This window comes from Chrysoperla carnea, chromosome 4 (assembly GCF_905475395.1).
Source record: "Chrysoperla carnea chromosome 4, inChrCarn1.1, whole genome shotgun sequence".
Classification (NCBI taxonomy): Eukaryota; Metazoa; Arthropoda; class Insecta; order Neuroptera; family Chrysopidae; genus Chrysoperla; species Chrysoperla carnea.
Window position 1 is genome coordinate 14,699,140 of NC_058340.1, and position 26,371 is coordinate 14,725,510.

The window sequence follows — 26,371 nt, forward strand, 5'->3', positions numbered from 1 at the left end:
CTTTGTGAAAATTCCTATTTAAGGTTTCTACAGTAAATTATAGTTTCCTCATAATTTAAAATTAAAGGGAGGGGGCAAATAAAATTTTTGGTGGAAAGTCGTGGACAAACCGTAGCCTAATAATTAGGGAGGGCTAATGTTAATTTTCATTTCTTCATAATTTGAAATTCAAGGGGAAGGCAAACAAAAATTATGGATGAACAAACGTGGACAACTCGTTTTAAAACTATGAATATTGGAACTATGTTCCTTGTTGCACGATATTTGTTTGCTGTTTGGGGGAAACCAAAAGCCGACATCTAGGTTACCTAGCAAATTAAAACTTTTTCAATCGATTGAGGTTATGGTAATCCAAATAGGAAATTTTATGCTTTATCATTTAAAAAATTTGAATTATGAAAGTTATCAGAAGTTGAAGAAAACAGAGATGATTTAAATTAATTAAAACACAATTTTTATGTTATGTAATAATAAATATCCTAATCAAACCGAAGGTATGCACATTTTGGGCTGACTATTAAATCAGAAGTATGTTTTTTTTAAAACTAATATAATTATTTCATACGGTAAAAACTAAAAGAAGCTATAGAACTAAATTATTTAAAGAATAAAACAAGTGTTTGACTTCTAAATATGATACCTTAAATTTTCGGAAAAATATATTGTAAATAAAAAAAGTAAGCGCTACAATTATAATATACCAAGGTACGAAAGGTGTATAGTTTCTACTGAGTGTCCTACTGAGTGAAAAATTGTTAAAATTGAATGCCGGAATCAAGGGTTAATTAATATAACAATATATAAAATTCATAATTCCTGAACATACCATTAAATTCGACTTAAACTGTAAATATGTAACCTAAACAGTAGAATGTCATTTAAAAAGCATTTCCAAATAATGTTTCATATTCCAAAAAAGCACGTCTTTACGTATATTATGATTCCTAGCAATGATGTTCCATTATGTTACAAAAGAATAAATAATAACGTGTTTGTTTGTATTTGTATCAATATTACGATATCGTACCTACAGAACATAAAACAGAAATAAATAATAGACACTGTCAAAGTTTGAAATTTAGTATTGTTTGCACACGCTTGTTTGTTGTCTTTGTGAATTTACTTGTTTGGTTATCTTAGGGATATCATATTAACTTTCAAAGTTATAATATTAATAATCAAAATACCAATAATAATGTGAACGAATATTATGTCTTTAGAATATTAATTAATTGCTTACAACAAAAGTTTATCACAATATTTCCTGACAACGACATTTCATATTATCTATTCTATTTTCTGGATATGACGATCACAAACAATTTGACCAAATCTACGGATATTATATATTATTATATGGCTTACGGCTTCCACTTTGATTAATTTTATTAAGTACTAGCTTGACACCCGCCCGCTTCATTGGGATTAAAAATAAAAACCACCGCTTTATTGAATTTTAACGCTAACATGTCAGCGCCACGAGTAAAAAAATGTTAGCCATTCTCGTTAAATCAGCTGATAATTTCAATGATTAAAGGGGCAGGAGATATTTGCTTTATTATACATTTTAATGTGCTGTGCTATATTTGCTCCCGAATCTTTTATAATTACGATAATTTGCCTACTTTTTTTTATAAACTTTGTAGTGTTGTTACATAAATTTTTTGATATAAATTTTGGACCTTATTTTATAATTTTTTTATTTGATTTACATTTTGAACTTTTAAATTTGTTTACTTTTTGACTTTTAATTTCATAGTTGTCTGTGTTTTCAAATGATCTTTTTTAAATAAAAACAATTATTTTAATGTTTTATATAATTCTTTAACAAACATTGTAAACAAGCATTTCCGTTAGATTTATTTATGTATCTTTGGGCGTTCTGACAATAGTTCTTTTTTCTATCGCTAGATAGAGTCTTTCTTAGCATTAAAATCCAATAGCCTTCAGTTTTCAATTTTTTAAATTGTAAAATAATCATAATTCAGTATATCAGGAAGGTGACATTTTTTACTGCTTTAAATTTTTTACAGAAATATTTAATTTATCGTTCAAAATGATGATGCAGAATGCTCCATCTCTGATAATCATTTTGAACCATAAATTAAAGATTACAGTAAAAATTTAAAATAGTAAATTTCAGATTAAATTTAATTCTTTTATTTTTTTATTAAAATCTATATCTTTATAATTTACAGCTCATGTGTTATTCTAATGTATGAGCTATATTGCTGTACAGTTTCATTAAAAAACATTCGCTAGTTTTTGCGTGAAAGCGTAACAAACAAGCAAACAAACATCCTTACTTTCACATTTATAATATATAGGGATTAACTTTCTGATAGAAACTTATTTTATTCGGCTTGAAAGCTGAAATAAAAAATGTTATGATAGATTTACTCTTTGTATAAAAATACTATTGGTTATTTAAACTTTTAGTTTAAGTGTGAAAAGCATATTGGAAGAAAAGAGGAATTTATTTTTACAATGCATTTAAATTCTACAAAATGTGTCGATATTGAGAATCTGAATCCTGAGAGATTCTAAGATAGTTATCATAGTTCGAAATTTGCATAAATCTTACACTTGGAATCCAATTCATTATATTTATCTCACGTTTCATAATATTGATCTCACAAGAGAAGAAACAGTATGTTATAAAAATTAATGCAGTTTGTATTTTTTTTTCTTTAATGTGCTCATTTATTACAGTTTCTTTGTATCTTTTATAATCTTAAATTCCTTTCTTTGTTTATTATTCCCCTGGATAGAAATATTTTCCTGGAAAAAAATGATTAATATTTCTTCCTGTATAGACTACAAGCCTATGCTACAATTTTTCGGGTGAAATGACCCACCAGAAATTGTGCTAAAAAATGCATGCTATATGAAAAGTAAGTTTAAGCACCATAGCGTCAGTTTTGCGCGGTATACAGGTGTGTACAGGGGAGAATATAATTGTCACTCTCCTTGGTGTCTCACCCCTGCACCAAATAATTGTGTATGGCGTTGCTGAATTATAGCTCTGCATAAGTATTCGAGCTAATTACATAAATTCCACATAAAAATAAATCTGCTATAACTTCGGTAACGGAAGTTAAGAATCATTTTTGATCTCCCGTCAATTTTCGAATTCCTACGTGATTTATTTCTGTATTTATGTAATTCGAATAATAATGCAATGCTAATGCAAAACTGATTCCATCCATGGAGCTTAAACATACTTCTACATATAAGGCCATCTTTTTTAGCATCTTGGTGAGTCATTTCACCCGAGAAATTTTAGCATGGGCTTCTAGTCTACTACCATAATATAATGAAAATAACTAGAATGTTTGAGTGTTATATAATTATATTGGCATTATTACAAAATAATTTTTATTTAGAAATATTTGATGAATATCTCTTATCTGTCTTAACAATTTGTAAATTCTTTAAATAAAATTTCCCACGAATAAAAGAAAATCCATTTTGTCCAATTTTATAAATTTTGATAGTTAATTCCATACTAAATATGTATTAGTGGATATTATTATTAATCTCCTCCAAACTGCTTATTGAATTTGAAAATACAGATTATTATGTATTTCGCAAAAAGAAAATTGTGATAGTTGATTTGTCGTTAAAAATACATAATCGTTCCTACTTTTGAGGAACCAAGAAAAAAAGTTTTCTGAAGAAATTGGATAAAATCAATCGAATGGTATTTTTAAACTATGGTTTCTATATGGACGAAAATGAAGTATTTATTGCAGACCTTAAACTATAGAAAACTATAGAACTTGAGACTTCCCTTCAAAGTCGGATGGAGATGAGCAATGCCTGTCCACTCCTACTTTAAAATAAATTCGTTTTCAGAATGTAATAGTTAGAGAGCTGGCCATATGATTTACTGATGGTCATGGTTCCTGTCTGCTGATCCTTTTATATGATAGTAGGTAATGCCCAAGTCGCTCTGTAAGAGTCCGCGAATTTCTACGTTGAATATTCCCCCCAGGGGGGTAGTTTAAAAATTGTCACTATGTAGTGGTTCTAGAAATTGTCTGCTTGTTTGCTACTTAATTACATGTTATTATTAACAGTTATTCTGCAAAGTTTGAGTCCAGCAATTGGTACCAATACGGAGCTATGCCGAAAAAAACCAAAAGTGTCGATTTTTCCGTTTTTTTGACATAACTTCGGATTGGGGCCACTTGCTGGGATAAAACTTTGCAAGATGACTGTTCAAAATCACATCAAATGAAAAATCAAACAAGCTGATCGTTTCCAGAGCCATCACTTAGTGGCAGTTTCGGTTTTTTCGGCACAGCTCCAGATTGGGATCACTTGCTGTGCCCAAACTTTACAAAATGACTGTTCAGAATCAACTTTAATGAATTTCAGAACCATCAATCAGTGGCAGTTTTTCAAACCCCCCACCTGGGGGAAAACATTCCACGTAGAAATTCGCGGAACCTTACAGAGTGACTTGGGGCATTACCTACTATCATATTTAATGTTCAGCAGATAGTAACTAACTATAATGAAATGATTGAATAAATAAACGGGTAAATTAATACAGTGGGTAGGGAATTTTCTAGATGCAGTCCATTCTTAGTATTATAATTACTTTATTTATTATTACTTTTGTACACGTGGTTTGAAATATTCTAAATACGTTTTTATGTAGGTGCAGCTTTTATACGTTAAGATAATTCATTTTTTCCCTACAGCAATTTTTTCTTCATTTAGTTGAAAAATTTTAGAAGTTATATAATAATATATTCATACTCGTATCGAATAAAACTTTTTAGAATTTAATATTTAAACTACGTGTATCAAGGTGATTGCATTTTAAAATAATACTTTTTTCTCATGCACACCTCGTATCGATGTTTTTAAACTCCCTCCTTTAATATTGGGGAAGAAACTCTTTCTTTACATTCGAATATAATGTTTTGAAATTTCCAATTACAAATCATCATACAAATATCAAAATGTTTGATATTTTTATGGTGCTAAGTGGATTATGCCAGAAGTGTATTATGCCAGAAAGCAGAAAAACTAATATTTTAAAATTATTTTCAGAAAGTAAGAATTTATAAGAAAAAATAATCCGAAAATTGATGACTTCTTAACCGAAAACGTGTTTTAAAATTACACTGTTGAATAGAATTCAAAAGTTTTTGTAAACATACGAAATTTAGCTTCTTTCCGGTTGAATTGATTGTCAACTTTGTTTTTTTTTTTTTTTTTTTTTTTTATATAGAACTCTATTTGAGATTTTGTTAAAAATGAAATTTTCTTGCTAAAAATCAAATACCTCAAATAAAATCAGGTGCCAAAAACTTAGGTGCAAGAAAAAATCTGCTACAAAAAGTATGCATGTATGTATGTACGCTCTCGGAAGATTAAACAATTTTTTTAATCCCTCGAAAATAAGAAGACCAATATTTTATAGTTTTTTAACGTTACGTTTACGAAAAGGGCAGCTTTAATCTTTCAAAAAATTGTCAAGATTAAGATGATATGCGTGAAAAATTTTCCGTGAATAACTCAAAAACCATCCATTTAATCGAGAAAAAGGCTTGTATCATAATGAACCTCATAAAATATAAAGAGATTCAATTGCATTTTGTTTCTGGAAAAAAAATACTTTTCAGATTTCATCTTCCAAAACTCATTGAATATATCCTCCTGTCACCGAAATTGTCATGTTACTGACTTCTTTATATCCCAAATAGAATATCCTTTTACTTTAACTTAGTAAAAAAAAACCGGACTGCGTTAAATAAAAATTGTAAAGACAAAAAAAAAGTCCAACAGTTTAGATAGATTTTAACAAACGGTAGACGGTGAAGAATTTAATATATCCCGACTGTTAAAATCGCTGTGCAAACAGCTGCACTTGTTTTTGTTTTTTCAGTTTAAATTAAACGCAGTCTGGTTTTTTAATTTTTATTTATCCTAAAGCTAGGTAATCTACCATAAAACGGAAAAATCGAGGTTTGAAGCTAAAATCCTTCTTTTTTCCCTCCTAATTTTGACTCTGCTCAAGGGGACGTTAAATCCAGGAAAAGAAACCTTACATAGTAATGTATGTTCGCAACTAGGATATAAATACGTCTTGTGAGCATAACAAGATTCGAGGCATGTAGCTTACTCTATTTAATTAACGGGAGTTCAAAGTTGAAGGGTAACGTTCGTTGAATGATTACGGTGGTAATATAATAGCATCCGACATAAAATGGCTCAATGTTGTATGTATTTTATTTAATTTTTTTTAATTTTTTTTATTTGCAGAGTTATTTTACTTGGCATATGAAGTTAATTTTGTTAGACTTATTTCTGTATGGTACGGCCACGAAACTTCCTTGACCTATATCTACTAAATTCTAATATTTATATATGTAAACCTACGGAAAATATTTAATAAATTTCAAAACAAATAGAGTGAATATTAACAAAGTTAATATTAACAGAGTTTGTACGTGTTTAAATATACAACAATTATTGTACTTCCTGAAGGATAGGAACAAAGAAAATATGCTTGGATAAAAAGGTTTACAACATTAATCTTACAGTTAAAGATTAATTATTGTAATTTATCTTCTTGTCATTGTGTGTACATGTTTTAAAAAGAATATACAAAAAACTACTTTCTCAGAGTAATAAGTTACTTTTTGGAATATTTAATTCATAATTTTATACCGTCGACAAATGAAGGTATTTTAAAAATGGTGGATAAACATGAAATTATATCAGATAATTAAATTCACAAGCAAATAATAGGCTCAAAATTAGAGTCACTTTTAAAATACGACCACTTGCAAAGTATTGAAGTAGGAAGGAGTATTAAAGCTCATTTCTGAATTAAAATCTACGACAAAAAAATACCACAACGATTTAAAATGAGCTTCTAAATAACGGAATATTTTTAATTCAGTATATTTTCAAAGCCATCTTAAGACTGGGCTACTTTCCATGCTTTTGGAAGATATCACAAATAATATTAAACCTAGTAAAATCAAGGAAGTCAAATCATACCGACCTATTAGTTACCAATATTGTCTAAGCTCTTCGGAAACTCATTTTTGAATAAATTAAAAGTTATATTAAAAGACTAGAAATTATACCTAATTATTAATTTGAGTTTTGTGAAAAATATTACACTATAGAACAAGTGTACCATTTGGTAAATACGATAACGTCAACATTTTTAAGAAAAAAATACTGCAGCATTTCTTGAAGTCAAATCCTTTGATAATATATATTATCCAGGACTGCAGTACAAATTAAATTATCAAATTCTAACTACTCGTTTCTGTGTTTTAAAATAATACATAGAAGACAGATATTTCCAAGTTAAATTTCAAGAAGTCTTTTACCATTTTCTTATCCAATTTTGAATACTGGTTTTAAAATGTCACCAATAGTAACATTTAATCGTTAGATATTAGATATCTGTTTATTTCCCAAGTGAAAATCATTATATTTTTTCGATAAATGACTCTTTACACAAATAGTTTCTTTAATATTTTTCTTACATCAGCACATATAACATCAATGCTTTCAATAGAAATAACAAATCTTAAACTACCAAGTGTCTAATCAAATTTTCCTATATATATACAGAGTGTTTAGCTAATGTGGCAACATATGGAAAACTTTTGTATTATAAGGTTTACGAAAAAAATGTGTCCACAAATTGAGAAAGTTTGATAGGTATAATAATGGTCGTTAAGAAATGTAGACCATTTTGAACAGATAATAAGGGAAACGGTTCAAGAAATCACTCTCGAGATATGTAGGAAAGTATTTAAACAATTTTGTGACAGTACAATTACATGTTTGGAACGCGAAGGTGAAAACGTTGAAGCAAAAACGAACTGAAGATATTTTAGGAATGAATTGTTAACAATGGGAATGTTTTGACCTGCTGTTTATAAAAGCTTATAAGCAGCAACTTCCGGAATAAGTAGACACTTAAATAAGGAATTATTTGGCTTATTATATGGTCCAGAAATTACTGAATAAGTAGGTGATAGGTTAGTATATTGATAATATACATTTTACCACGACCTTAAAAAAAGTATTTTACCTATCGACTTAAATCTTTGTGCAACTATTGTAAATAGATTCAATCAAAAACGGCAAAATTGATGTTTAAATTCTTAAATGAACTTAAATTTTTAGTTACAAAAACCACGATTATCAATTTTGAAGTTGATCAGATGTTGTTGCCCCATTCTTAATGCTAAGAGGGGTAAACGCAATAATTTTGAGTTACATATGAGTTTACAAGTCGATAGATTGCTTTTCTTATTTTGCATACTCTGCTACCTTCAGAATCCACAATTATCCGACCCATTGGAAATTTTTCAGATGAAATTTTAAATCTTCAATTTCTTGATAAGTTTTTCGAATATATACTAAACTATACATGTGTTTTTCATTTTTTTGTTTTACATATATTTCGTTTTATCAGTTTGATTGCGTATATTTGGTTTTATACGTTTTACATGAAAGGAAAATTGATGAAATTTTCATGCAGATGAATTTATATACATACATGAATATTGGATATCATATTTTATTAAATAATCATAAAAAACCTAAATAAATCGAACAACTTCCATTGTGTGAATATAATATAAATATTACTGGTGAGACTAAAAATGTTTTATTGTTTTCTGTTGCAAATATTTTTGAATAGGGAATATTCATGCACTTTTTTTATATTTTTAATTCATTGTTTACACCGTTATAACAAAGTAAAAAAATATAAATGCTGTGCTAAAGTGTTTTAAAATTTTTAAATACATTATAATTTTGAGATAATTAAACGCAGTTTTTTGGCGCTCTCTGTTGATATGTATAAGTACGTGATCTGTCAATTGGTAACAGTTCACTGTATACTTTACACTTTAAAAAAAGGAATTTAGAACACAGAATTTACACTCGTTATTATTAAGTTTTCTAATAAAAAGCCGTAGAATCATATATATCAATATAATACTTGGTAATACCATGCAAAATGTATGTAATTATTACCATACAGTATGTCAACAATTTTGAAAAGCCAGTACACGTCACGTCATGTCGGTATAAAAATTTGAATTTCCCGTTTAAGAAATTTTGAATTTTTCTCACTGAATTTATACTTTTATTAATTATTTTTAAGTAATTAAAAAGTAATTAATTACTAAAATAATGGTTTAGTTGAAATGTCCAGCCAATAAAGTTATGGAAAAAAAATATTTGAACCAAATTTAAATTTCAGGAATATTCCCTATTATCATTATCATTAAAGCCTGTCTCCATAATTAAGGCTATTCATTCCATGTCAAAATTAAGGCTATTGTTACAATAGAATTTTGCATTTAGCTTTTTCTGTAACTATAAAAAGCCAATATAAAGTATTGTATAAAATATGCTATTTCAAGATCATTGAAACGAGTCGATAAATTGACGATAACAGGCCCTTCCTTGTACATTTTAAGGCCGCACTAACGTGCTCACTTAATAGATTTTTTACTTTTGTCAAAAAAGAGTTATTTTTATGAGAGCTTCTATCTATGCTTGGATGCTTTTAGGTTAAGCCTTACCATAGGAAAAAGCTATACAGTTAAAAGATTTTAAATCTTTTAATAATTATATAACTAAATATAATGTTTTCGTAGAAGGTTTACTGTGATCGACCCTCCTTCTATAATGGTGATAAAACGTTAAAATTAACAGAGTTCATAAAAATGCTCTTTAGATGGTGTATTTTTTATTTTTCATTTGATGTTACAAAATCGACAAAACCGTCCAGTTCATTTCAAATGTTTTATTTTGAGTTGTACAATATAACATGTCACAAAAAATGAACTTTATACTTTCAACTATAAACCCACCCACCATTCACCAACCAAGTGTAGTGTTTGACATTACTCTGAATACTGTGTATGTATGTTGCCCAGAAGCTGTGTTTATTATTATACCCGTTATCCAAAAATTATCAACATACACACCATCAGTTAAACATAAACATACATCAATTTAAAATGGAAATATTGTAAAAATATTATGGATTATATGCACGGTAACAGTATACAAGCTTTGAAGTCAAATAATGTGTTATTTTTAACTTTTATGTACAACGCAACGTTTTCTCGTAATAAATAATGTGTATAAACTCTGTTTTGATAGAGATATCTCTCTTCAACTACAAATACTCTAACTATAGTCGTTCCTGTTCAACAATAAAATTGGTAACTTGGAGTTATTATCGACAGAACAAATACATTAATGTTTAAACTTTAATTAAGTAAATTTGTCTCGAGTTTCGGTCAATCGATTTCAAATTTTTATGGTAATTGATATATCCTTAATAAGTTTGAAAAAACACTTTTAATGAAGTTTACAAAATAAAATAATTTTTCCCCTCGATCTTTTTGACTCTCTAAGAATGTTTTAAATAAATCATTAATCACTTTTAGCTCTGATGCTTATCCATATTTACCAGCGGCAGAGATGATCAAGCCATTCGAACAGGTATGCGGGTGGGTATTTTGAATACAAATGAACTCTCAGTCACTTTGATGTTATACCTTTTTATTTGACAACATTCATCCTTTGATTTACTATTGTTTGATTGTTTCTTTGTTCCTCAATTATTGATGCTTCTTTTTTCTATTCTTTCAATGATATTTAATTTTTCATTAATCTTTGAAAGGAATTTTTCCGAATTTTGTTCAACCAAAGATTTAGAAATCGATTAACTTTCTTTGTATTAAATATTATTCAGTTTTAACCATATTTTCATCCATAGTGTGAAATAAATTCCAAAAATATTTTTTGTCAACTGTAATGATATGTTTAACGATATGTTTAACTTTGTACTTATAGAATGTAGTTTAGTTACTCAATGAAAATGTATCAACATGTAAACTACTTGCAATGAACAAACTGTAGGAACATGTTTGTGTATCCTGAGGATAGTGTTTTGGTAAAGGCATATTGTACAACTATAATATAACAAGTGAAAACAAACAAGTGACTGAGTTAATTCTTGAAATACCATATAGACAGTGTTGATGACTCTGTCAAATTGCACATACATACAGTCACACATATATAACTGATATTCTCATATAATACACACTATACAATTGGCGCATAATTTGCGCTTTCGTGGGTAAATAGTGATGTTTAGGAAAAACTAATTCAAACAAAAGTTGTGAATTTTTTTATAAGAAACATTTTTTACATTTAAACTTTTGTTCTATCTCTAACGGTTTACAAGATAGGTCCTACGGACTCAAGACCCAATTGCCCTATGTTGCTCATTTACGAACTTAGCCTCAATTTTTACGTTCTGTGCAAGCCATAAAAATTTCAGCTTCAAATATTTTTTCATTTTTGAGTTATCGTACCTACAGACAGACGGGCGGACACCAGAAATGGACTAATAAGGTGATTTTATAAACACCTAAAACTAAACAAAAACACTTAGAACTAAATCTTGGTATATTTAATATACTTGATATAAAAATGCATCGCTGAATGTGCTGCTTAGCGCAAATCTCGAGAGAAGCTGAACCGATTTCGCTAATTCCTTTTTTATAATATTCCTTGAAGTACGAGGATGGTTCTAACGGAGAGAAAAATTTAAAAAATTACCTGAAAAAGTCTAAAAACAACACTTTTCTATATTCCCATACAGACGATTCGTCATGATAATTTAAAGTCTATTTGAATTTTAATACCAAACCATAAAGCTTAAGTGTTAGTAGAGGGGTTCCGAGAAAGAATAAGTATTAAAAAAAAAAAATCGATATCTATATTCATTCATCCATTTCTTCACTTTTTAGTCGATTAATGCTTGTTAATTTTAACTTTTAACTTAAGTGAGTTTTGTGACACCTTATACATATCCCTATGATGAAAAATATTCAAGACACGTTTTCGATTTAAACATTTGAAAAAGATCGTTTCAGATATTGTATACATATAAAAAATGTATATAAAAATACAAAGGAAAGTTGTATTTATGTCTGTACTCTGTGTATATGTCGCATCCTTCATTTTTGTTCTATATCATCACTTTCGAAAAATACATTTAATGTTAACATTTTTTGACATTTAAACTCACCAATTTGTTTATCAAATGTTCAAACTTTAAATTCTTTATCTAATTCTATCAATAAATGAATGATTGGTTATCTGGAGGCTAAGTATTGACATTGTTTATTTATATCATCCTTTCCATAAGCTGATATTCAAAAGTAGGAACTGTATGTGTGTATCTGACTCTAAAATGTAATTTCAATTAATGGTGCTATTGAATTTTTATACCATGCATATGAAATATACATGGTACAGTTTTTAAAATACAAGACTCATTTCTTTTTGGAGCTGAGACCTGGAAAATGGTAAACATTCACATTTAATGATGATAATACCTTGATGATTATATCAAACAGGTTTGATATTTTTCCACCAAATTGCATTTTATTAAATACACATTTTGGTTATTTATTTAAAATATTTTTTGTATTTCAAATATTTACAAATCATTTCTATCTATTGATTTGAAATACAAAATAATTTATTTGGATGGAATGAAATGTTTTTTCATTAATAACGAAATATTTAATCAAAATTTCAGTAAAATAATTTGCAGTTACGTGGACATAAAATACTTTTTATACAAAACATTAATCAGTTTTTGCGAAAGCAAATTTTTATTTTTAAATATCGAAATTTGCAAACATAGATATAGGTATCGATACCATTCCTAACTAAGGATCAACATTGTAATTTTTTCAGAATTTCGATCGTTAATATTTTACCTGTTTACTAAAACACAAGAATGAACCATTTTTTAGAAAAATTAATTAGAAAAAAGTATTTATATAATTTTTGAATGTTTTACTGGAGATGAATTTTAATTCAACGATCTTCAGGTTTATTAATTTTAATCTAGCAGTGCTTACAGTCACAGAGTTGTAAGCTTTTGCTGTCTGAGTTGGCCCAAAAAGGTAGGGAAAACAAACAATATTATTTCAAATAATACAATTCCAATAAAAGCAAATTATAGAATTTTATCTAGATAACACCACTAAATAACTATTCGGGGTTCTTTGTCCTGTATGGTCCTAGACTTGTATTCGTAACCGAGTACCGTCCTTCATATTTAAACGAGCCGCTTCTACATTCTTGAAGCAAATTTTATATTTATTTCTGCGTGAATAAGACAACACATCAGGTGTCAATTCATCTAATACTTTGCCACACCTTTTAATGCCGTATCAAAGATGAATTATTGACTAATAAATTTAGGAATGAACTAGCGCCAGGGTAATTTTTGATAAAAGGATTTCCTTAAGGGGAGGGGGGTTGTCCGATTATATTAATGTATGAATGACTTCAAAATAGGCATATTTAACATTGCTCTTAAACGCGTTGTGCCCGACTAATTAACGTTAATTTAAAAAATATATATATTATTTCATTTTGATGGCAAATTATGTTATAACTTGACGAAAAGCAATTATAAAATTTTATTTTCCTTAATTATTTAGCTTTCGATGCTCATAAACCAAGGCAGATATCACAAAATTTTATTCTTATTTTTCGCCTACATTCTTGAAGATCATTTAAGTTGAAAATAAACTACAAATAATTTCAACCACAGGTCTAAACTAGCCTTGTCGCTCATACTACCATAAGACGCAAAATATTAATGTTTGTATACAATGAGAGGCAGACCAACTTCATCAAAACTTAAAGGTAATACATTGTTGTTGTGCCATATTTGTATCATAACCCCAGCGAGAGTAGTAACATCAAAAACTATAACAAACATAATTAATACACCCAGTGTGAGCTTTTTTTATATTTTCATTTAACGTTAAATTTAAATTGATACCGGTAATGAAACTATACCACATAGTGAAATATACTCGTATTCATCAGTTCTTAGAACAGAAAAATAGAACAGGCGATAAAATTTACGGTATACTGAGCGGATCTATTAGTGACGTTTATTAAACATTTCAACAGTAAAATCTTACAAAAAAAAAGCCTTCCGGTCCCCATTTGTACTAGTTTTCAAAAAGTATTGCCAAGAAAATTTTTTGTTGTTTTGTTGAAAATTTTGTATAAGGCTCACTAATAGAAGGTACTTACAAATTTTCATCTTTCTTTCTTTAAAATTTTTGGAGAAAATGGATACTGAAGTTTTGCCTTAGTTTGCTCCCTCACGAGAAACCGAGATGTTTACTTTTAAAATGGTAGCAACTGATGTCAAAAGCTTATAGTTTTTGAATATCACTGCTAAAACTGAAATTCAAAGCCCGTGAAATTTTACAATTTTTAACGGATTACACTGGTAGCAAAAATTTTTTTTGCCTGCAAAACGTAGTTTCACACTCTCCTGAGGGGTTTAAATAACATAGCTTGCACCAAAATGAAACATTTTTAAGTTTTTGGAAAATCACATTAAATAAAGTATTGTTTTTATTTGCTTCTTTATTTCTTGTTACTATGTTCCATATCGAGCGTCCAGCGGGTACGACAGACACTTTTTTTATGGTTTATTATTTGAAATATTAATAGTATTCTGAATTTTCCCATTACCCGTTCAAATCATTCTTAATTTTCATTTTAATATCCTACTTACTTCGGACTCTGATCTTTGGTATTTTTAATTACTGTTCATAGATGGCTTTTGACATAAAATTAAAAACGGTAATAAAAAAAAATTATTTTGATATTTAGCAATTTACCGATGAAATTAATTTAAAAAAATCCATCCATAAAATAGTCACAGAAGTACTGCATATGCTAAATTTATTACTAACCTATTTTATAATTGATAATACACAAACAATTATTAATTTTATAATAAATATTGGTAATTTTAATAATTGTAGTTATTATTATTCATATAATAATTATTATTTTATTTAAAAATATTTATTTGATTTATAATTTTGGTTTTTCCAAATGATTGTGCCTGTTATTCAATAATACATAATATACTATCACCAAAAGAGCATAGTTTCTACGGGATAATACATATAGCTTTATATAATATAGTGTTTGGGCTTGGTGTTTTCATTAGTTAAAAGGACTGAAGACTGAAGTGAAATAAATATAATGTACTTTTTATTCATATAAAACAGTCATCAGGGATAGTCTTTTATCAAGATTATCTTACTGAGAATAGGGCTACGGGCTTTACGAAGTTTTGGGGCTCCTGAATTTACAAACAAGTTTAATAATCCATTGGCATTTCAGCGAGTAGAAATATTAATTTTAAAATTATTCAAGGTTCAAATCCTACTTGAAGTGGCTGTGTAATTTGTACAACCTTTAAGAAGATGCTTCTCGATATGGTCCTTATCTCAACTCAACTGGTTTCATATCCAGCCTGCAAAGAAAATTATGTCAACGATCATGACATCGGAGTGAGTGGATTATTTAAATCTAGTTACATTCCAAAAATGTTGAAAATGTTGAAGGTAAGTTGTTTGATTTCAACACATTTTCAGTGTATCTACGAATATTTTCTACATCCTGTTGATACCATGTAGGTGTACAGTGATGAAAAAGAATCATTAAAAAAATATGGCATTTCATTCAACTAACCTACTTTTGACGCAAAATTTTTATATGTGTAAAATAAAATATGAAAACAGCGTAGACTTTTTTTTGTATGGAAACACAAAACGTATTCTTATTAAATTTAAGTTTTTTTAAGAATATTCTTAAACAAATAATAACCATAGTTTATTTATGTATTCTCCTAAAAAAATTGTGATGCTTTAGAACGTGATTTGCATTCAATTTTATCTTATTTTACCCACATTTCTGTTATGATTGCATTTGGCTTCCGAAGTGACGTATTTGTAAAAATTTTAGGATGAATACAAAGATGCCCACTATATTAAGGATAAAACTTATAAAGGTCTTATTGCTTGTAACTTTCAACATACGTGATAAATAATAATTTTCTGAAACTTGTTTATATACGGTGTCCATAAAATAATAAACCCTTCAAAATCTTGAATGTTAGAGCTTTATGTTTAAATATCTGTTTAGTAAAATATTTTTCTATTTTTGTGGAACTTAGTTCATAGTTTAAAAATAAAGATTCAGTGGTAAGAAAAGGTGTTGCAACCTTAAGCAACTATACCATACCTGTGATATGGGTCTTACAATAATCGCTAATTTTCGATTTTTTTTAAAAAAAATTCCAAAAAATCGAAAAAAATTTATTGGTTCTGATTTGAATGAAACCTAGTATATAAGGTAATTTTGACCCAAAAAATTCAAAAATCGTATTCATTTGATGATTGAAAGCATAGTTTAAGAAATATCACTCATTTTCTCATATTTTGGATCGATATCTCCGAAACTAGTTTCCTAATCGTTATATAAATACGAATTTTGTAAATTATGGGTCAAAATTACCTTATAAACAGAGTTTTATCGAAATCGGAGCCAACATTTTTTTTTTCGATTTTTTCGATTTTTGTAAAGGGGTACCCCTTAAAAAAATTCCGAAAAATCGAAAAAAATTTATGGTTTCTGATTTGGATAAAACTTAGTATATAAGGTAATTTTGACCCAAAAAATTCAAAAATCGTATTCATTTGATGATTGGAAGCATAGTTTTTGAAATATCACCCATTATCCCATATTTTGGCTCGATATCTCCGAAACTAGTTTCCTAATCGTTATATAAAGACGATTTTTGTAAATTATGGGTCAAAATTACCTTATAAACAGAGTTTTATCGAAATCGGAGCCAACATTTTTTTTTCGATTTTTTCGATTTTTGTAAAGGGGTACCCCCTTAAAAAAATTCCAAAAAATCGAAAAAAATTTATGGTTTCTGATTTGGATAAAACTTAGTATATAAGGTAATTTTGACCCAAAAAATTCAAAAATCGTATTCATTTGATGATTGGAAGCATAGTTTTTGAAATATCACTCATTATCATATTTTGGCTCGATATCTCCGAAACTAGTTGCCTAACCGTTATATTAATACCATTTTTAGGGTTAAAATTATCTTATAAACAGAGTTTTATCAAAATCAGAGACAAAAAAATTTTCTCGATTTTTTCGATTTTGTATAAAGGGGTACCCCTTAAAAAAATTCTAAAAAATCGATAATTTTGAATGGAATACGCAAAATAGAGCTGCCTATTCGTTTAAATAAATTTTAGTAATTTTTTTATTATTGAATAGTTTAAATATTTATGAATAAACAAATGAAAACAAACAATTGACTGAGTTAATTGTTGAAATACCATGCATAGTCAGTGTTGATTTCTTTATCACATTACACATACAAACATGTGACACATACATAACTGATAATTAAGTATAGTCCATATTATAAAATTTCCGCCTAATTGGCGCCCTCACGGGTAAACAGTGATGTTTACGAAAAAATGTTACAAACAAAAGTTGTTAAATTTTTGATAAGGAACATTTTTTTCATTTAAACTTTTGTTCTATTTCTATCGGTTTACAAGACCCAATGAACCTATGATGCTCATTTACGAACTTACGCTGTAAAAATTTCAGCTTGATATCTTTTTTCGTTTTTGAATTATCGTGTCCATAGACGGACGGACGGACGGACGGACAACCGGAAATGGACTAATTAGGTGATTTTATGAACACCTATGACAAAATTTTTTTCCACTGAATTACATTCAGCTACACAACAATGTCTATTTAAAGACATTTTATTTGATTTTCAAAAAAAAATTTCGGTTGTCAAAACAATCCAAAAATTAAAAATCAAATATATAGACAATCTAAATTAATTATTCGTAGATAATCACTATAAATAGCATATAATGAACAATTATATTTATGGCGAAGCCGTACATCTGTATAATATTCAATGTCTATAAAGTCACTTATAAAATGGTTACAATTAAAATTGGTAGATAGAGTCTTCCTTAGTAGAATTGTCCAATATTTAATAGCTAGTTTACTTAAGATGGATGTGGATAAATACCATAATGAATGATACCATTTGTTTCATTTTCAGGGTCAACATTTTCTCTGCTTAACACCAATCATAAATTATTTTGGTTTTGTTTTGGTTGTTTAAGTTTCCCTACATCAACTACCATGTCATAATTATTTCACGTACTAATTGAATTATAGACTATTTAAAATTATCCAATCATTCATTTCAGTTGTTATAGATTATAATCAACACATGAACATTATAACCATAGTTCAATAATTCATTTATTGTCATATCAGACTGTATTGTATTGTTCATATACCTAATATTTCATTAATGATTAGAAAATGTGGTAAATATGTCTATTACCTATTACTAATAATTGATACTGGTTGAAAAATGCATGGTATGAATATTGCTTTAATGTATGTAGTGTTTCAAATTTATTTGAATTTAACGAAGGCGACCTTTTGAATATTTTTAGCTATAGGTTTCGCATATACTAGATCTTCTAGTCAAAAGCTCTCTTCTAGTCAAAAGACATTATTTGTAAAATTATAAAATCAATTTTTAAAATCCTTCCCAATTCTCACTTGTGGTATGTTATGAATAATTTTTACAGCGCAACCTTTTTGTCATGATCTGAACTTATCCTGATGTCATAATTATTTCTACTGTACTTTAACTAAGCGGATCATGTGAATTTTATTTTGAAAAATTGAAAATTCCTTCATTCCTTATTTAATAAATTTACAAGAGTTTTTCTTTCTTTTGGGTATAAGGACATACCACTTACATGCATCAACTGATTTTAATTTTTTGTTTGTTTGCAACGTAATTTAGTAAAGAGTTATATTTCAAGAAAATAGGTTCAGTTTATAAAGAGCTACAAGGCAAAAACAACCTTTGTAAAAGAGTAGCTCTTCTGTAAACTGTATTAAATAATTCTAAAGATTTACACATTATTTAAACACATTCCTATCTTCATTTAAATAAAGTAGTCACAACATAACGCTAGCGAGAACTGAGGTTAGAAATTTTTATTAAAAATCACTCTTTATTTAACGATCTATAGTAAAATTGTTATTACAGAAAAAGTGATTTTTTTGTTCTGTTTTAAAATAATTTGTATGTAGTTTAGAATAAATTGTATACAAACTTTCAATCGCTATATCAATGACCGTACCTTTGTATAGGAGATAAAAAAAATAGTATACAACCAACGGCAAGAATGTTTGATGCACTTGCGTATGTGATATAAGGATTTATCTTCAACCATTCCTATATCACACACTCCAGGAAATCCAATTTTCTGAACTAGGGTATTAATATATTATTTCTGTGTAGCAAAAAAGGGAACAAATCTGTGGTATACAAACCCACAATGACTATAAAATGACTATACTGCAAATAGCTCCTGAATAGAGATATTATTATTTACAAAGACCTTTGTAAAAAATATGAGATCAACGGTCATTTAGCTTATGTATATGATAGTCATGTCAAACAATCCAAGGAGTTTAATTGCGGTAATGACTGGCCACTGTTTGAGACACCTACGAAAAACTATTACAAAACCTGGAATAATAGACAATTTGGAATGCAAAACATATGTTGTAGTCGGTAGCCAATTGCACGTAGTTCGAGAAATGTATGAATCTAAATCCATGTGGAGAATTTCTCAGAAACTAAAAACATTTTTAATGAAATGAATGCTCATCGATTGGATAGAGAACATTTACGATAATTATATTCGTTTATGAATTTATTATTTGGAAAATTATAATTATTATGCACGTAATAGCTACCTATAATTGTTGAAATTCACTTAATTAACATTTTAGGTTATAAATATGATTTATATACGAGCAAGCAATACAGTGTGAATTTCAATACAATTTAATCAACTATACCAAGTACTAAGTACTACAAGTACCAGGATAATTAATAAAGTAAATAGCGATGATTTAGTAAGCACACGAAAAATATTATGGGGCATAATATTTTGGGCAGCGTTTAAGGTTTAAGAAAGTTTTCGCAGGTTTGCTGAAATTGTATACCCAAAAAAGTGATTACCAAAAATTTGATCGGACACTGGACTCAAATTTTTTATTTGTTGATACCTGCCTAATCAACTGCAATAACCGAAAAAACTGTTCCAAAAAAATTCGGATGAGAAGTTTTGTCATATTGGCTGTCCAAGAAGGACACACTTGGGCTATAGAGCCCATTCTGATACCATATATGTGTTTTACCACCTTTCCGCTGATAATTTCATTTATCAGCTCCTCTATTTCAGAGTCTGAGTGCACCTCCTTCTTGCATATATGCTCTAAGCCAGCCCATCACAACTATGAATTAAATTATTTTTTGTTGCGACAACGAGACTCGAACCCGCTACCCTAAGCATATTGCGCAAGGAATTGGTTACACCTTAACCAACTGAACTAATAATTGACCTCTGAAAACTTTTTAGGTTTTTTGAACACTGTTCAAAATTTTTGATCAATTGCATTTTCTAGATACAGAGATTCTTGCAATGATCGGATTTTGGTCACATGAATGATGGCTTGACTTTACAAGGCACTATATTGATATTATTAATAACGGAAAAAGTCCAGTTCACGATCAAAAAAGGACTGATGGTTTCATAAAAAAACACTTCGTTGGGATAGGAGAACTTGCCCATGTTTGAGCAAGCTACTCAATAAAATGGTAACAAATTGGATATCAACATAGCGCTTCATTCGAGTAGCAAGTTTCCGAAATAAGATTTCCTATAATTTCTCGAAATTCGATATATATATTTTTGCATTCATTAGTTTAATATTATCATGAAAACCAATACCATTTCAATTGCAATCTTACTGAATATTATCTCAATTGCATTTAAATTGTAAAGTCTTACGTCATCTTTTGTATTCCCATATCTATTCTATTCACACAATAAATCTATATTTTATTTGTTTTACAGTAGTGCCATCATATATTCAAATAAAATGACTGTATTGTCATATTTCACATTTATATAAAACCAATCTTTTATAAAATATATTTGTGACATATTTGTCATAATATAAAATTATTCAACCTCTATATATTTTTATAATTAATTACACATAATATTATATACACATAAATTATAAAACAAGTTATGGTTGATATAGAATTTTGGTACGAGAACAATAATTTTTTGATTTAGGAATCAGGCAGGTAGACTTAATGAAAACACGATCAAAATTTAAGTGGTAAAAATTATTTTCAACAACAGATACGAAATACTTTTTTTTTATAATTAGTATCACAGAAATTTTAAATCAGTAAATTGTAGAATTGTAGTCAAAAATTTCAAATATTCAGTACTTACCTTAAATGAAAATTTAAGCTTATGAGTTACAGGCATAACCAGCCTATGCAAAATTCAAATTGAACTGTATAAGTTTTGAGGTTAACCCCTAATATTTGAATACCACATTAAATAATTATATCATGTATATATGAAATATATCATAGTATATTAAGTTTAGTCCCAAGTTTGTAACGCTTAAAAATATTGAAGCCACGAACAAAATTTTGGTATAGGTGTTCATAAAGCCACCTAATAAGTCCACTTTCGGCTGTCTATTCGTCTGTCTGTTAACACGATAACTCAAGAACAAAAAATGATATCAAGCTGAATTTTTACAACGTGTTCAGGACATAAAAAGTGAGGTCGAGTTCGTAAATGGGCAACATAGGTAAATAGGACCTTGGGTCCGCAGGACCCATTTTGTAAACCGTTAGAGATAGAACAATAGTTTAAATGTGATATGAGTAATTAACACTATCTATAGATGGCATTTCAACAATTAATTCAGTCAATTGTTTGTTTTCACTTGTTTCTTAAATAGTCAAAAATAAAATTTATTGCCTCCTTCTTTAAGATTCAAATTTTTGTGAAAAAAAGCCAACTGAAAATTATCTTTTCAATTGTAGAAACTTCTAATCGAAAAAATTTTCGATTTCCTTTTTCGGGATACTAATAATTACTTGCTATCTGAAAATGCTTTTAATATTACGTATATAAAATAAATTTTATAATTAATAATCCTATATCTGAAGCTAGTAACGATGTAATAATCCTATTTAGTTAGTCACTAATATTAAAAATGGTACTATATGAATGGAATATATTAAAAATTTATATACAATATTATATGAAAATATATATAAATATTAGAATATATTTTAACAATATCTAACAATTACATCCACTGTAGTTGTGAATATAAAATTTTAATTACCTTATACATATGTATAGGGTGAATGTGAAAAAAGTTTTATTGTTCTTCTTTTTATATGTTGAGCTACTATATAATTTACTATTATATCCTGATATATAACTATAACTGCTAACCCATAGGTATATATTTAAAACATACAGGACATGTCACATTTGAGAGTAATAATTTGGCTATCTTTTTCTTTAAATTCTGAACTATTTTCATAAAAACCCGATTATATATTTACTATGCTTGCCTCTATACATAATTGAACGGATTGTTAAAATCATTCTAACCAAGCCGAACCAATTTCTATCCCCATATATTCTATATGTTTCCCTATAAAAACTTCTTTGTTTGTTTGTTTGCTACGCATTCACGCAAAAACTTACGATTGGATTTTAATGAAACTGTGTAAAAATATAGCGCATACACTAGAGTAACTTATGAGCTATAATTTATAAAGATATAATTTTAAAAAAAGTAAATTTAATCTGACATTTTACTGCTTTATCTATGGTCATCATTTTGAACCATAAAGTAAAGATTTCTGTAAGTTTTCTGTCATCTTTTCTGATATACTTAATTCTCGTCGTTTTTAATATATACAATGAACTATGACTATTTTACATTTTAAAAAAAACTGAAAACTGTGCATATATTTTAGCTGTGTAAAACAACCTCTTCGAGTGTTATGGAATGGGAATAAGTGAGATCAAGAGTGGTGGAAGCTGTAAAGTGGTGGTATTTACTTTTAAGCCCAGTGAAGCGAGCGAAAATCAAGGGTAGAAGATTAATATCGAATTTGCCAAATTACCCATAAAAATGTAAAAGAAGACTTGATACCATAACAAAATTTGAAAGTAAAATTCATATTGTTTAAAAAACGAAGAAGTTATTCAAATTAGCATTCAAAGATTGTTATCCGTCTTGCAGAACAGAGTTTTAAATGTAATCTCTATGGCGCTACTGAACAATGACGTAACTTTTTCAGTATCTTTTTTGATTGTTTAATTAGGAGTTTTTAACGTTTATATTTTGCATAGTTCAAAAGATTTTTAAAATTTCTTGGAATGGTAATAAAAAATGCTGCCTTGGTGTAAATTATCCAATATTTGAAGTAAGAAAAAGCATAAGAGACCTTTTTTTAGTAAATTGATTGAGACATTCTCCTCTTCTTTGATTTTAATTTTTTCTTTAAGAAAAATACGTTAGTATTTTGTTTAATTTCTATGGTCTCACTCTAACTTAAAACTTATGGGACACATTGTATCATAACTACTTTAATTTGATAAAGAGTTCGTGCATTCACACCAGATGTTTTGAAGTTGTTTGCAATAACTTTTAATTCGTATTAATTTCAATAATTCATATCGATTCTAATAAAGTATTTACACATTGTGGTAGGCCAATGTGTATCCATCGTTCAGTAATTATTATGATTCAATTTAAATAATTTCATATGTTAGTTAAATTTGTTCAGTATGTGTGATTTGATTGATTTATAGAGAATAATTTGAAAATAATATGTTTTAGAATAATTTTAAATGACAAAGTTAATTACGCCAGTCAAATTTTACATTCAAATCGCAAAACGGGATGTTAAGCTGCTTTTTTGTTATGTTGTTTGAATCCTTTAGGGGAGTGTGAAACTATTTCTCACCTATTATGCAGATAGCACTACTTCTTTTGAGGAAGTTGAGCTGAAGTTGATTTCAAAATTGAGGAAGTTGAGCAGAAAACTTAAGACAAAATATTGAATGCAGTAAATGGTGGAAACGCATATAAATAATGCTTTATATTATCCTATTATTTACTTATGTATTTATTTGCGCTCCCACCATATTTATCTACAATAGTGAACAGGTATTTGAAAAGTATTCAGGTATTATTCATAATCATTCGAATAAGCAAAGCTTCGAAAAGATTTTGGTCCCTCAAAGAGATTATGAAGAATCCACACATAAGAATAAAAGAAAAAAGTAAAATATACATGACATATGGATCGCAAACTTAGAACCTCACAGAGAAGTGAAAAAGAGCGCTGAGAGTCTGTCAAAATAGAATGGAGAGAACCTTCCTAAATATTAGATAACAAGACTAAATGAATCTAACTAGAATAAGATAAAAGACCAAATTTCAAGTTTTTTATAAAGACCAACTTTTTTATGTATCACTAATCGTTTATGACGTATATGACTATGACGATTTACTAATTCACTATTTGACCGATATTTCTTCTAATATTTGTTTAAATAAGAAAATGATAATAACTTTTAAATCTGCAAATTTCCTAAAACATTTACTTTAAACTTTTTTTTCTAAAATTATTATTTATAATGTTATAACGCGTTTAATGTTGCATTACAGCTACAGATAATTGAGAATTTTTTCTTGCACTAATTTACAGGAGTTATTTTTTTCTAAAAGTAGGTTTATGATAATGTACTAAATGTGAATTTACCAAATCTTTGCAAATTTGGGGGGGGGGCAAGTGTCGTCATTTTGAGAAAAACCGTTGCGGCCTATTTATTAACCCCGCAACCGTGCACTTTAAGCCAAAAATGGTAAGAACCTTTTTTGTAGATAATTAAATTTCCTATCCTTTTAGTAAATTTTTTTTAATCTTAATAAAAATTTCAAGGGGTAGTCGCTGCTTTTGCAGGTAAGAAGGCAAATAATTTATTACTAATTATGTCACTAACGTTAACATTTTTCATATATAGAACTTTTATCATTACGCCATGTATACTTCTTTTTTATTTATCTTAAAGATATAGACTAAAACGGTTTTCCTTAAGATGGAGACACTTCTTCCGCCTTTTTTTGTAAGGATTTTGTGCACTTACATTCAGTACGTGATACTGAAAATATTTAAATAAGTAAATAACTCCTGTTATTAGGGTATTATGGACAAGAGTAAATAGCTTCCATATAACCTGTTTTATTACTTTTCTCACTACGAACAACGAACAATGATGTTTCGGCAATGTAGTGTTGGATTGCATAACGAACATAAATCAACGTCCAACATGGTTTTAACATTGAGCTAGATAATAACCATTCTAATCTCATATTCAGTTTATAACTTATTGTGTTTATGCAAACGTGTTTGAAACATGTTTCGTTAATTATACAAACAATATCAGTCATTAACACAAACAATTTTATTTCAATTTTTTAAATATTGATGTTGAAATATTTAAACGGTATCGCACGTTTAAATGTCTATGAAATGAATTGATCAATAAAGTAGATGCAAGAACTTTTTATAAATTATTTATAGTATCAAATTAATCTCGAAAGTTTGAGCACAAACTGTGAAAAACTGACGAAATAAAAATCGATTTCGGAATGTAGTTCATAAAAGCTAGTACACAAATTTTGATACTCTTAACTCTTCTATTTCGAAACACGCACAAAACAAAAAATTTTCAACGCAAAATATTTCGTTGAATTGTTGTAAAAAATTATTGTAATGCAGATGATTGGACTTCTGAAAATTAAGTGTGCATCGATTGATAGTGGAACTAAGAAACTGCAGTTTAGATTTCAAATCCCGCTTCAATTGCCAGCTAAATTTGACAACACAGACTCTAGTATGAAGTCCAGAGAAATTGAATCGGTAATTTGAAGATGACCCAGAAACACATCATCATACTTTATTACTTCGTTAAATATGAAAATTTTTTATTTGGAAAAATAGAAGCCTCAAGTTTATGAAGATAATTGAGTAGAAAATTAAAAATAATGATTTTTGTAAACTTAAAAAAAAAAGTGTAGTCCAAACTCGTTAATGCTTTTTTTATCAGAATCACAAAATAATTGAAAAACATCAATTGTAAGCTTATTAGGCAATTAAAACAATTTTCGGACCCACGTTAATGTAATGTCTCTAAATTTTCTTCTATATGAAATATTTTGTCTCATACCAAAACCACATTTGAAGTTTCAGCCTGTTAATTTTCAATTGTGAAAAATATGCCTCTACTGCAGCATGCATACTGCTAGATATGATCAATTATCGTACAAACTTAGTGTGTGACTATAACAATACCACAGCACTTTGGTAATATATGACGCGAATATTTTGGAAAGCATTATCCTGAACAGCTCAAGGCAAAACGATATTTCGACGTCA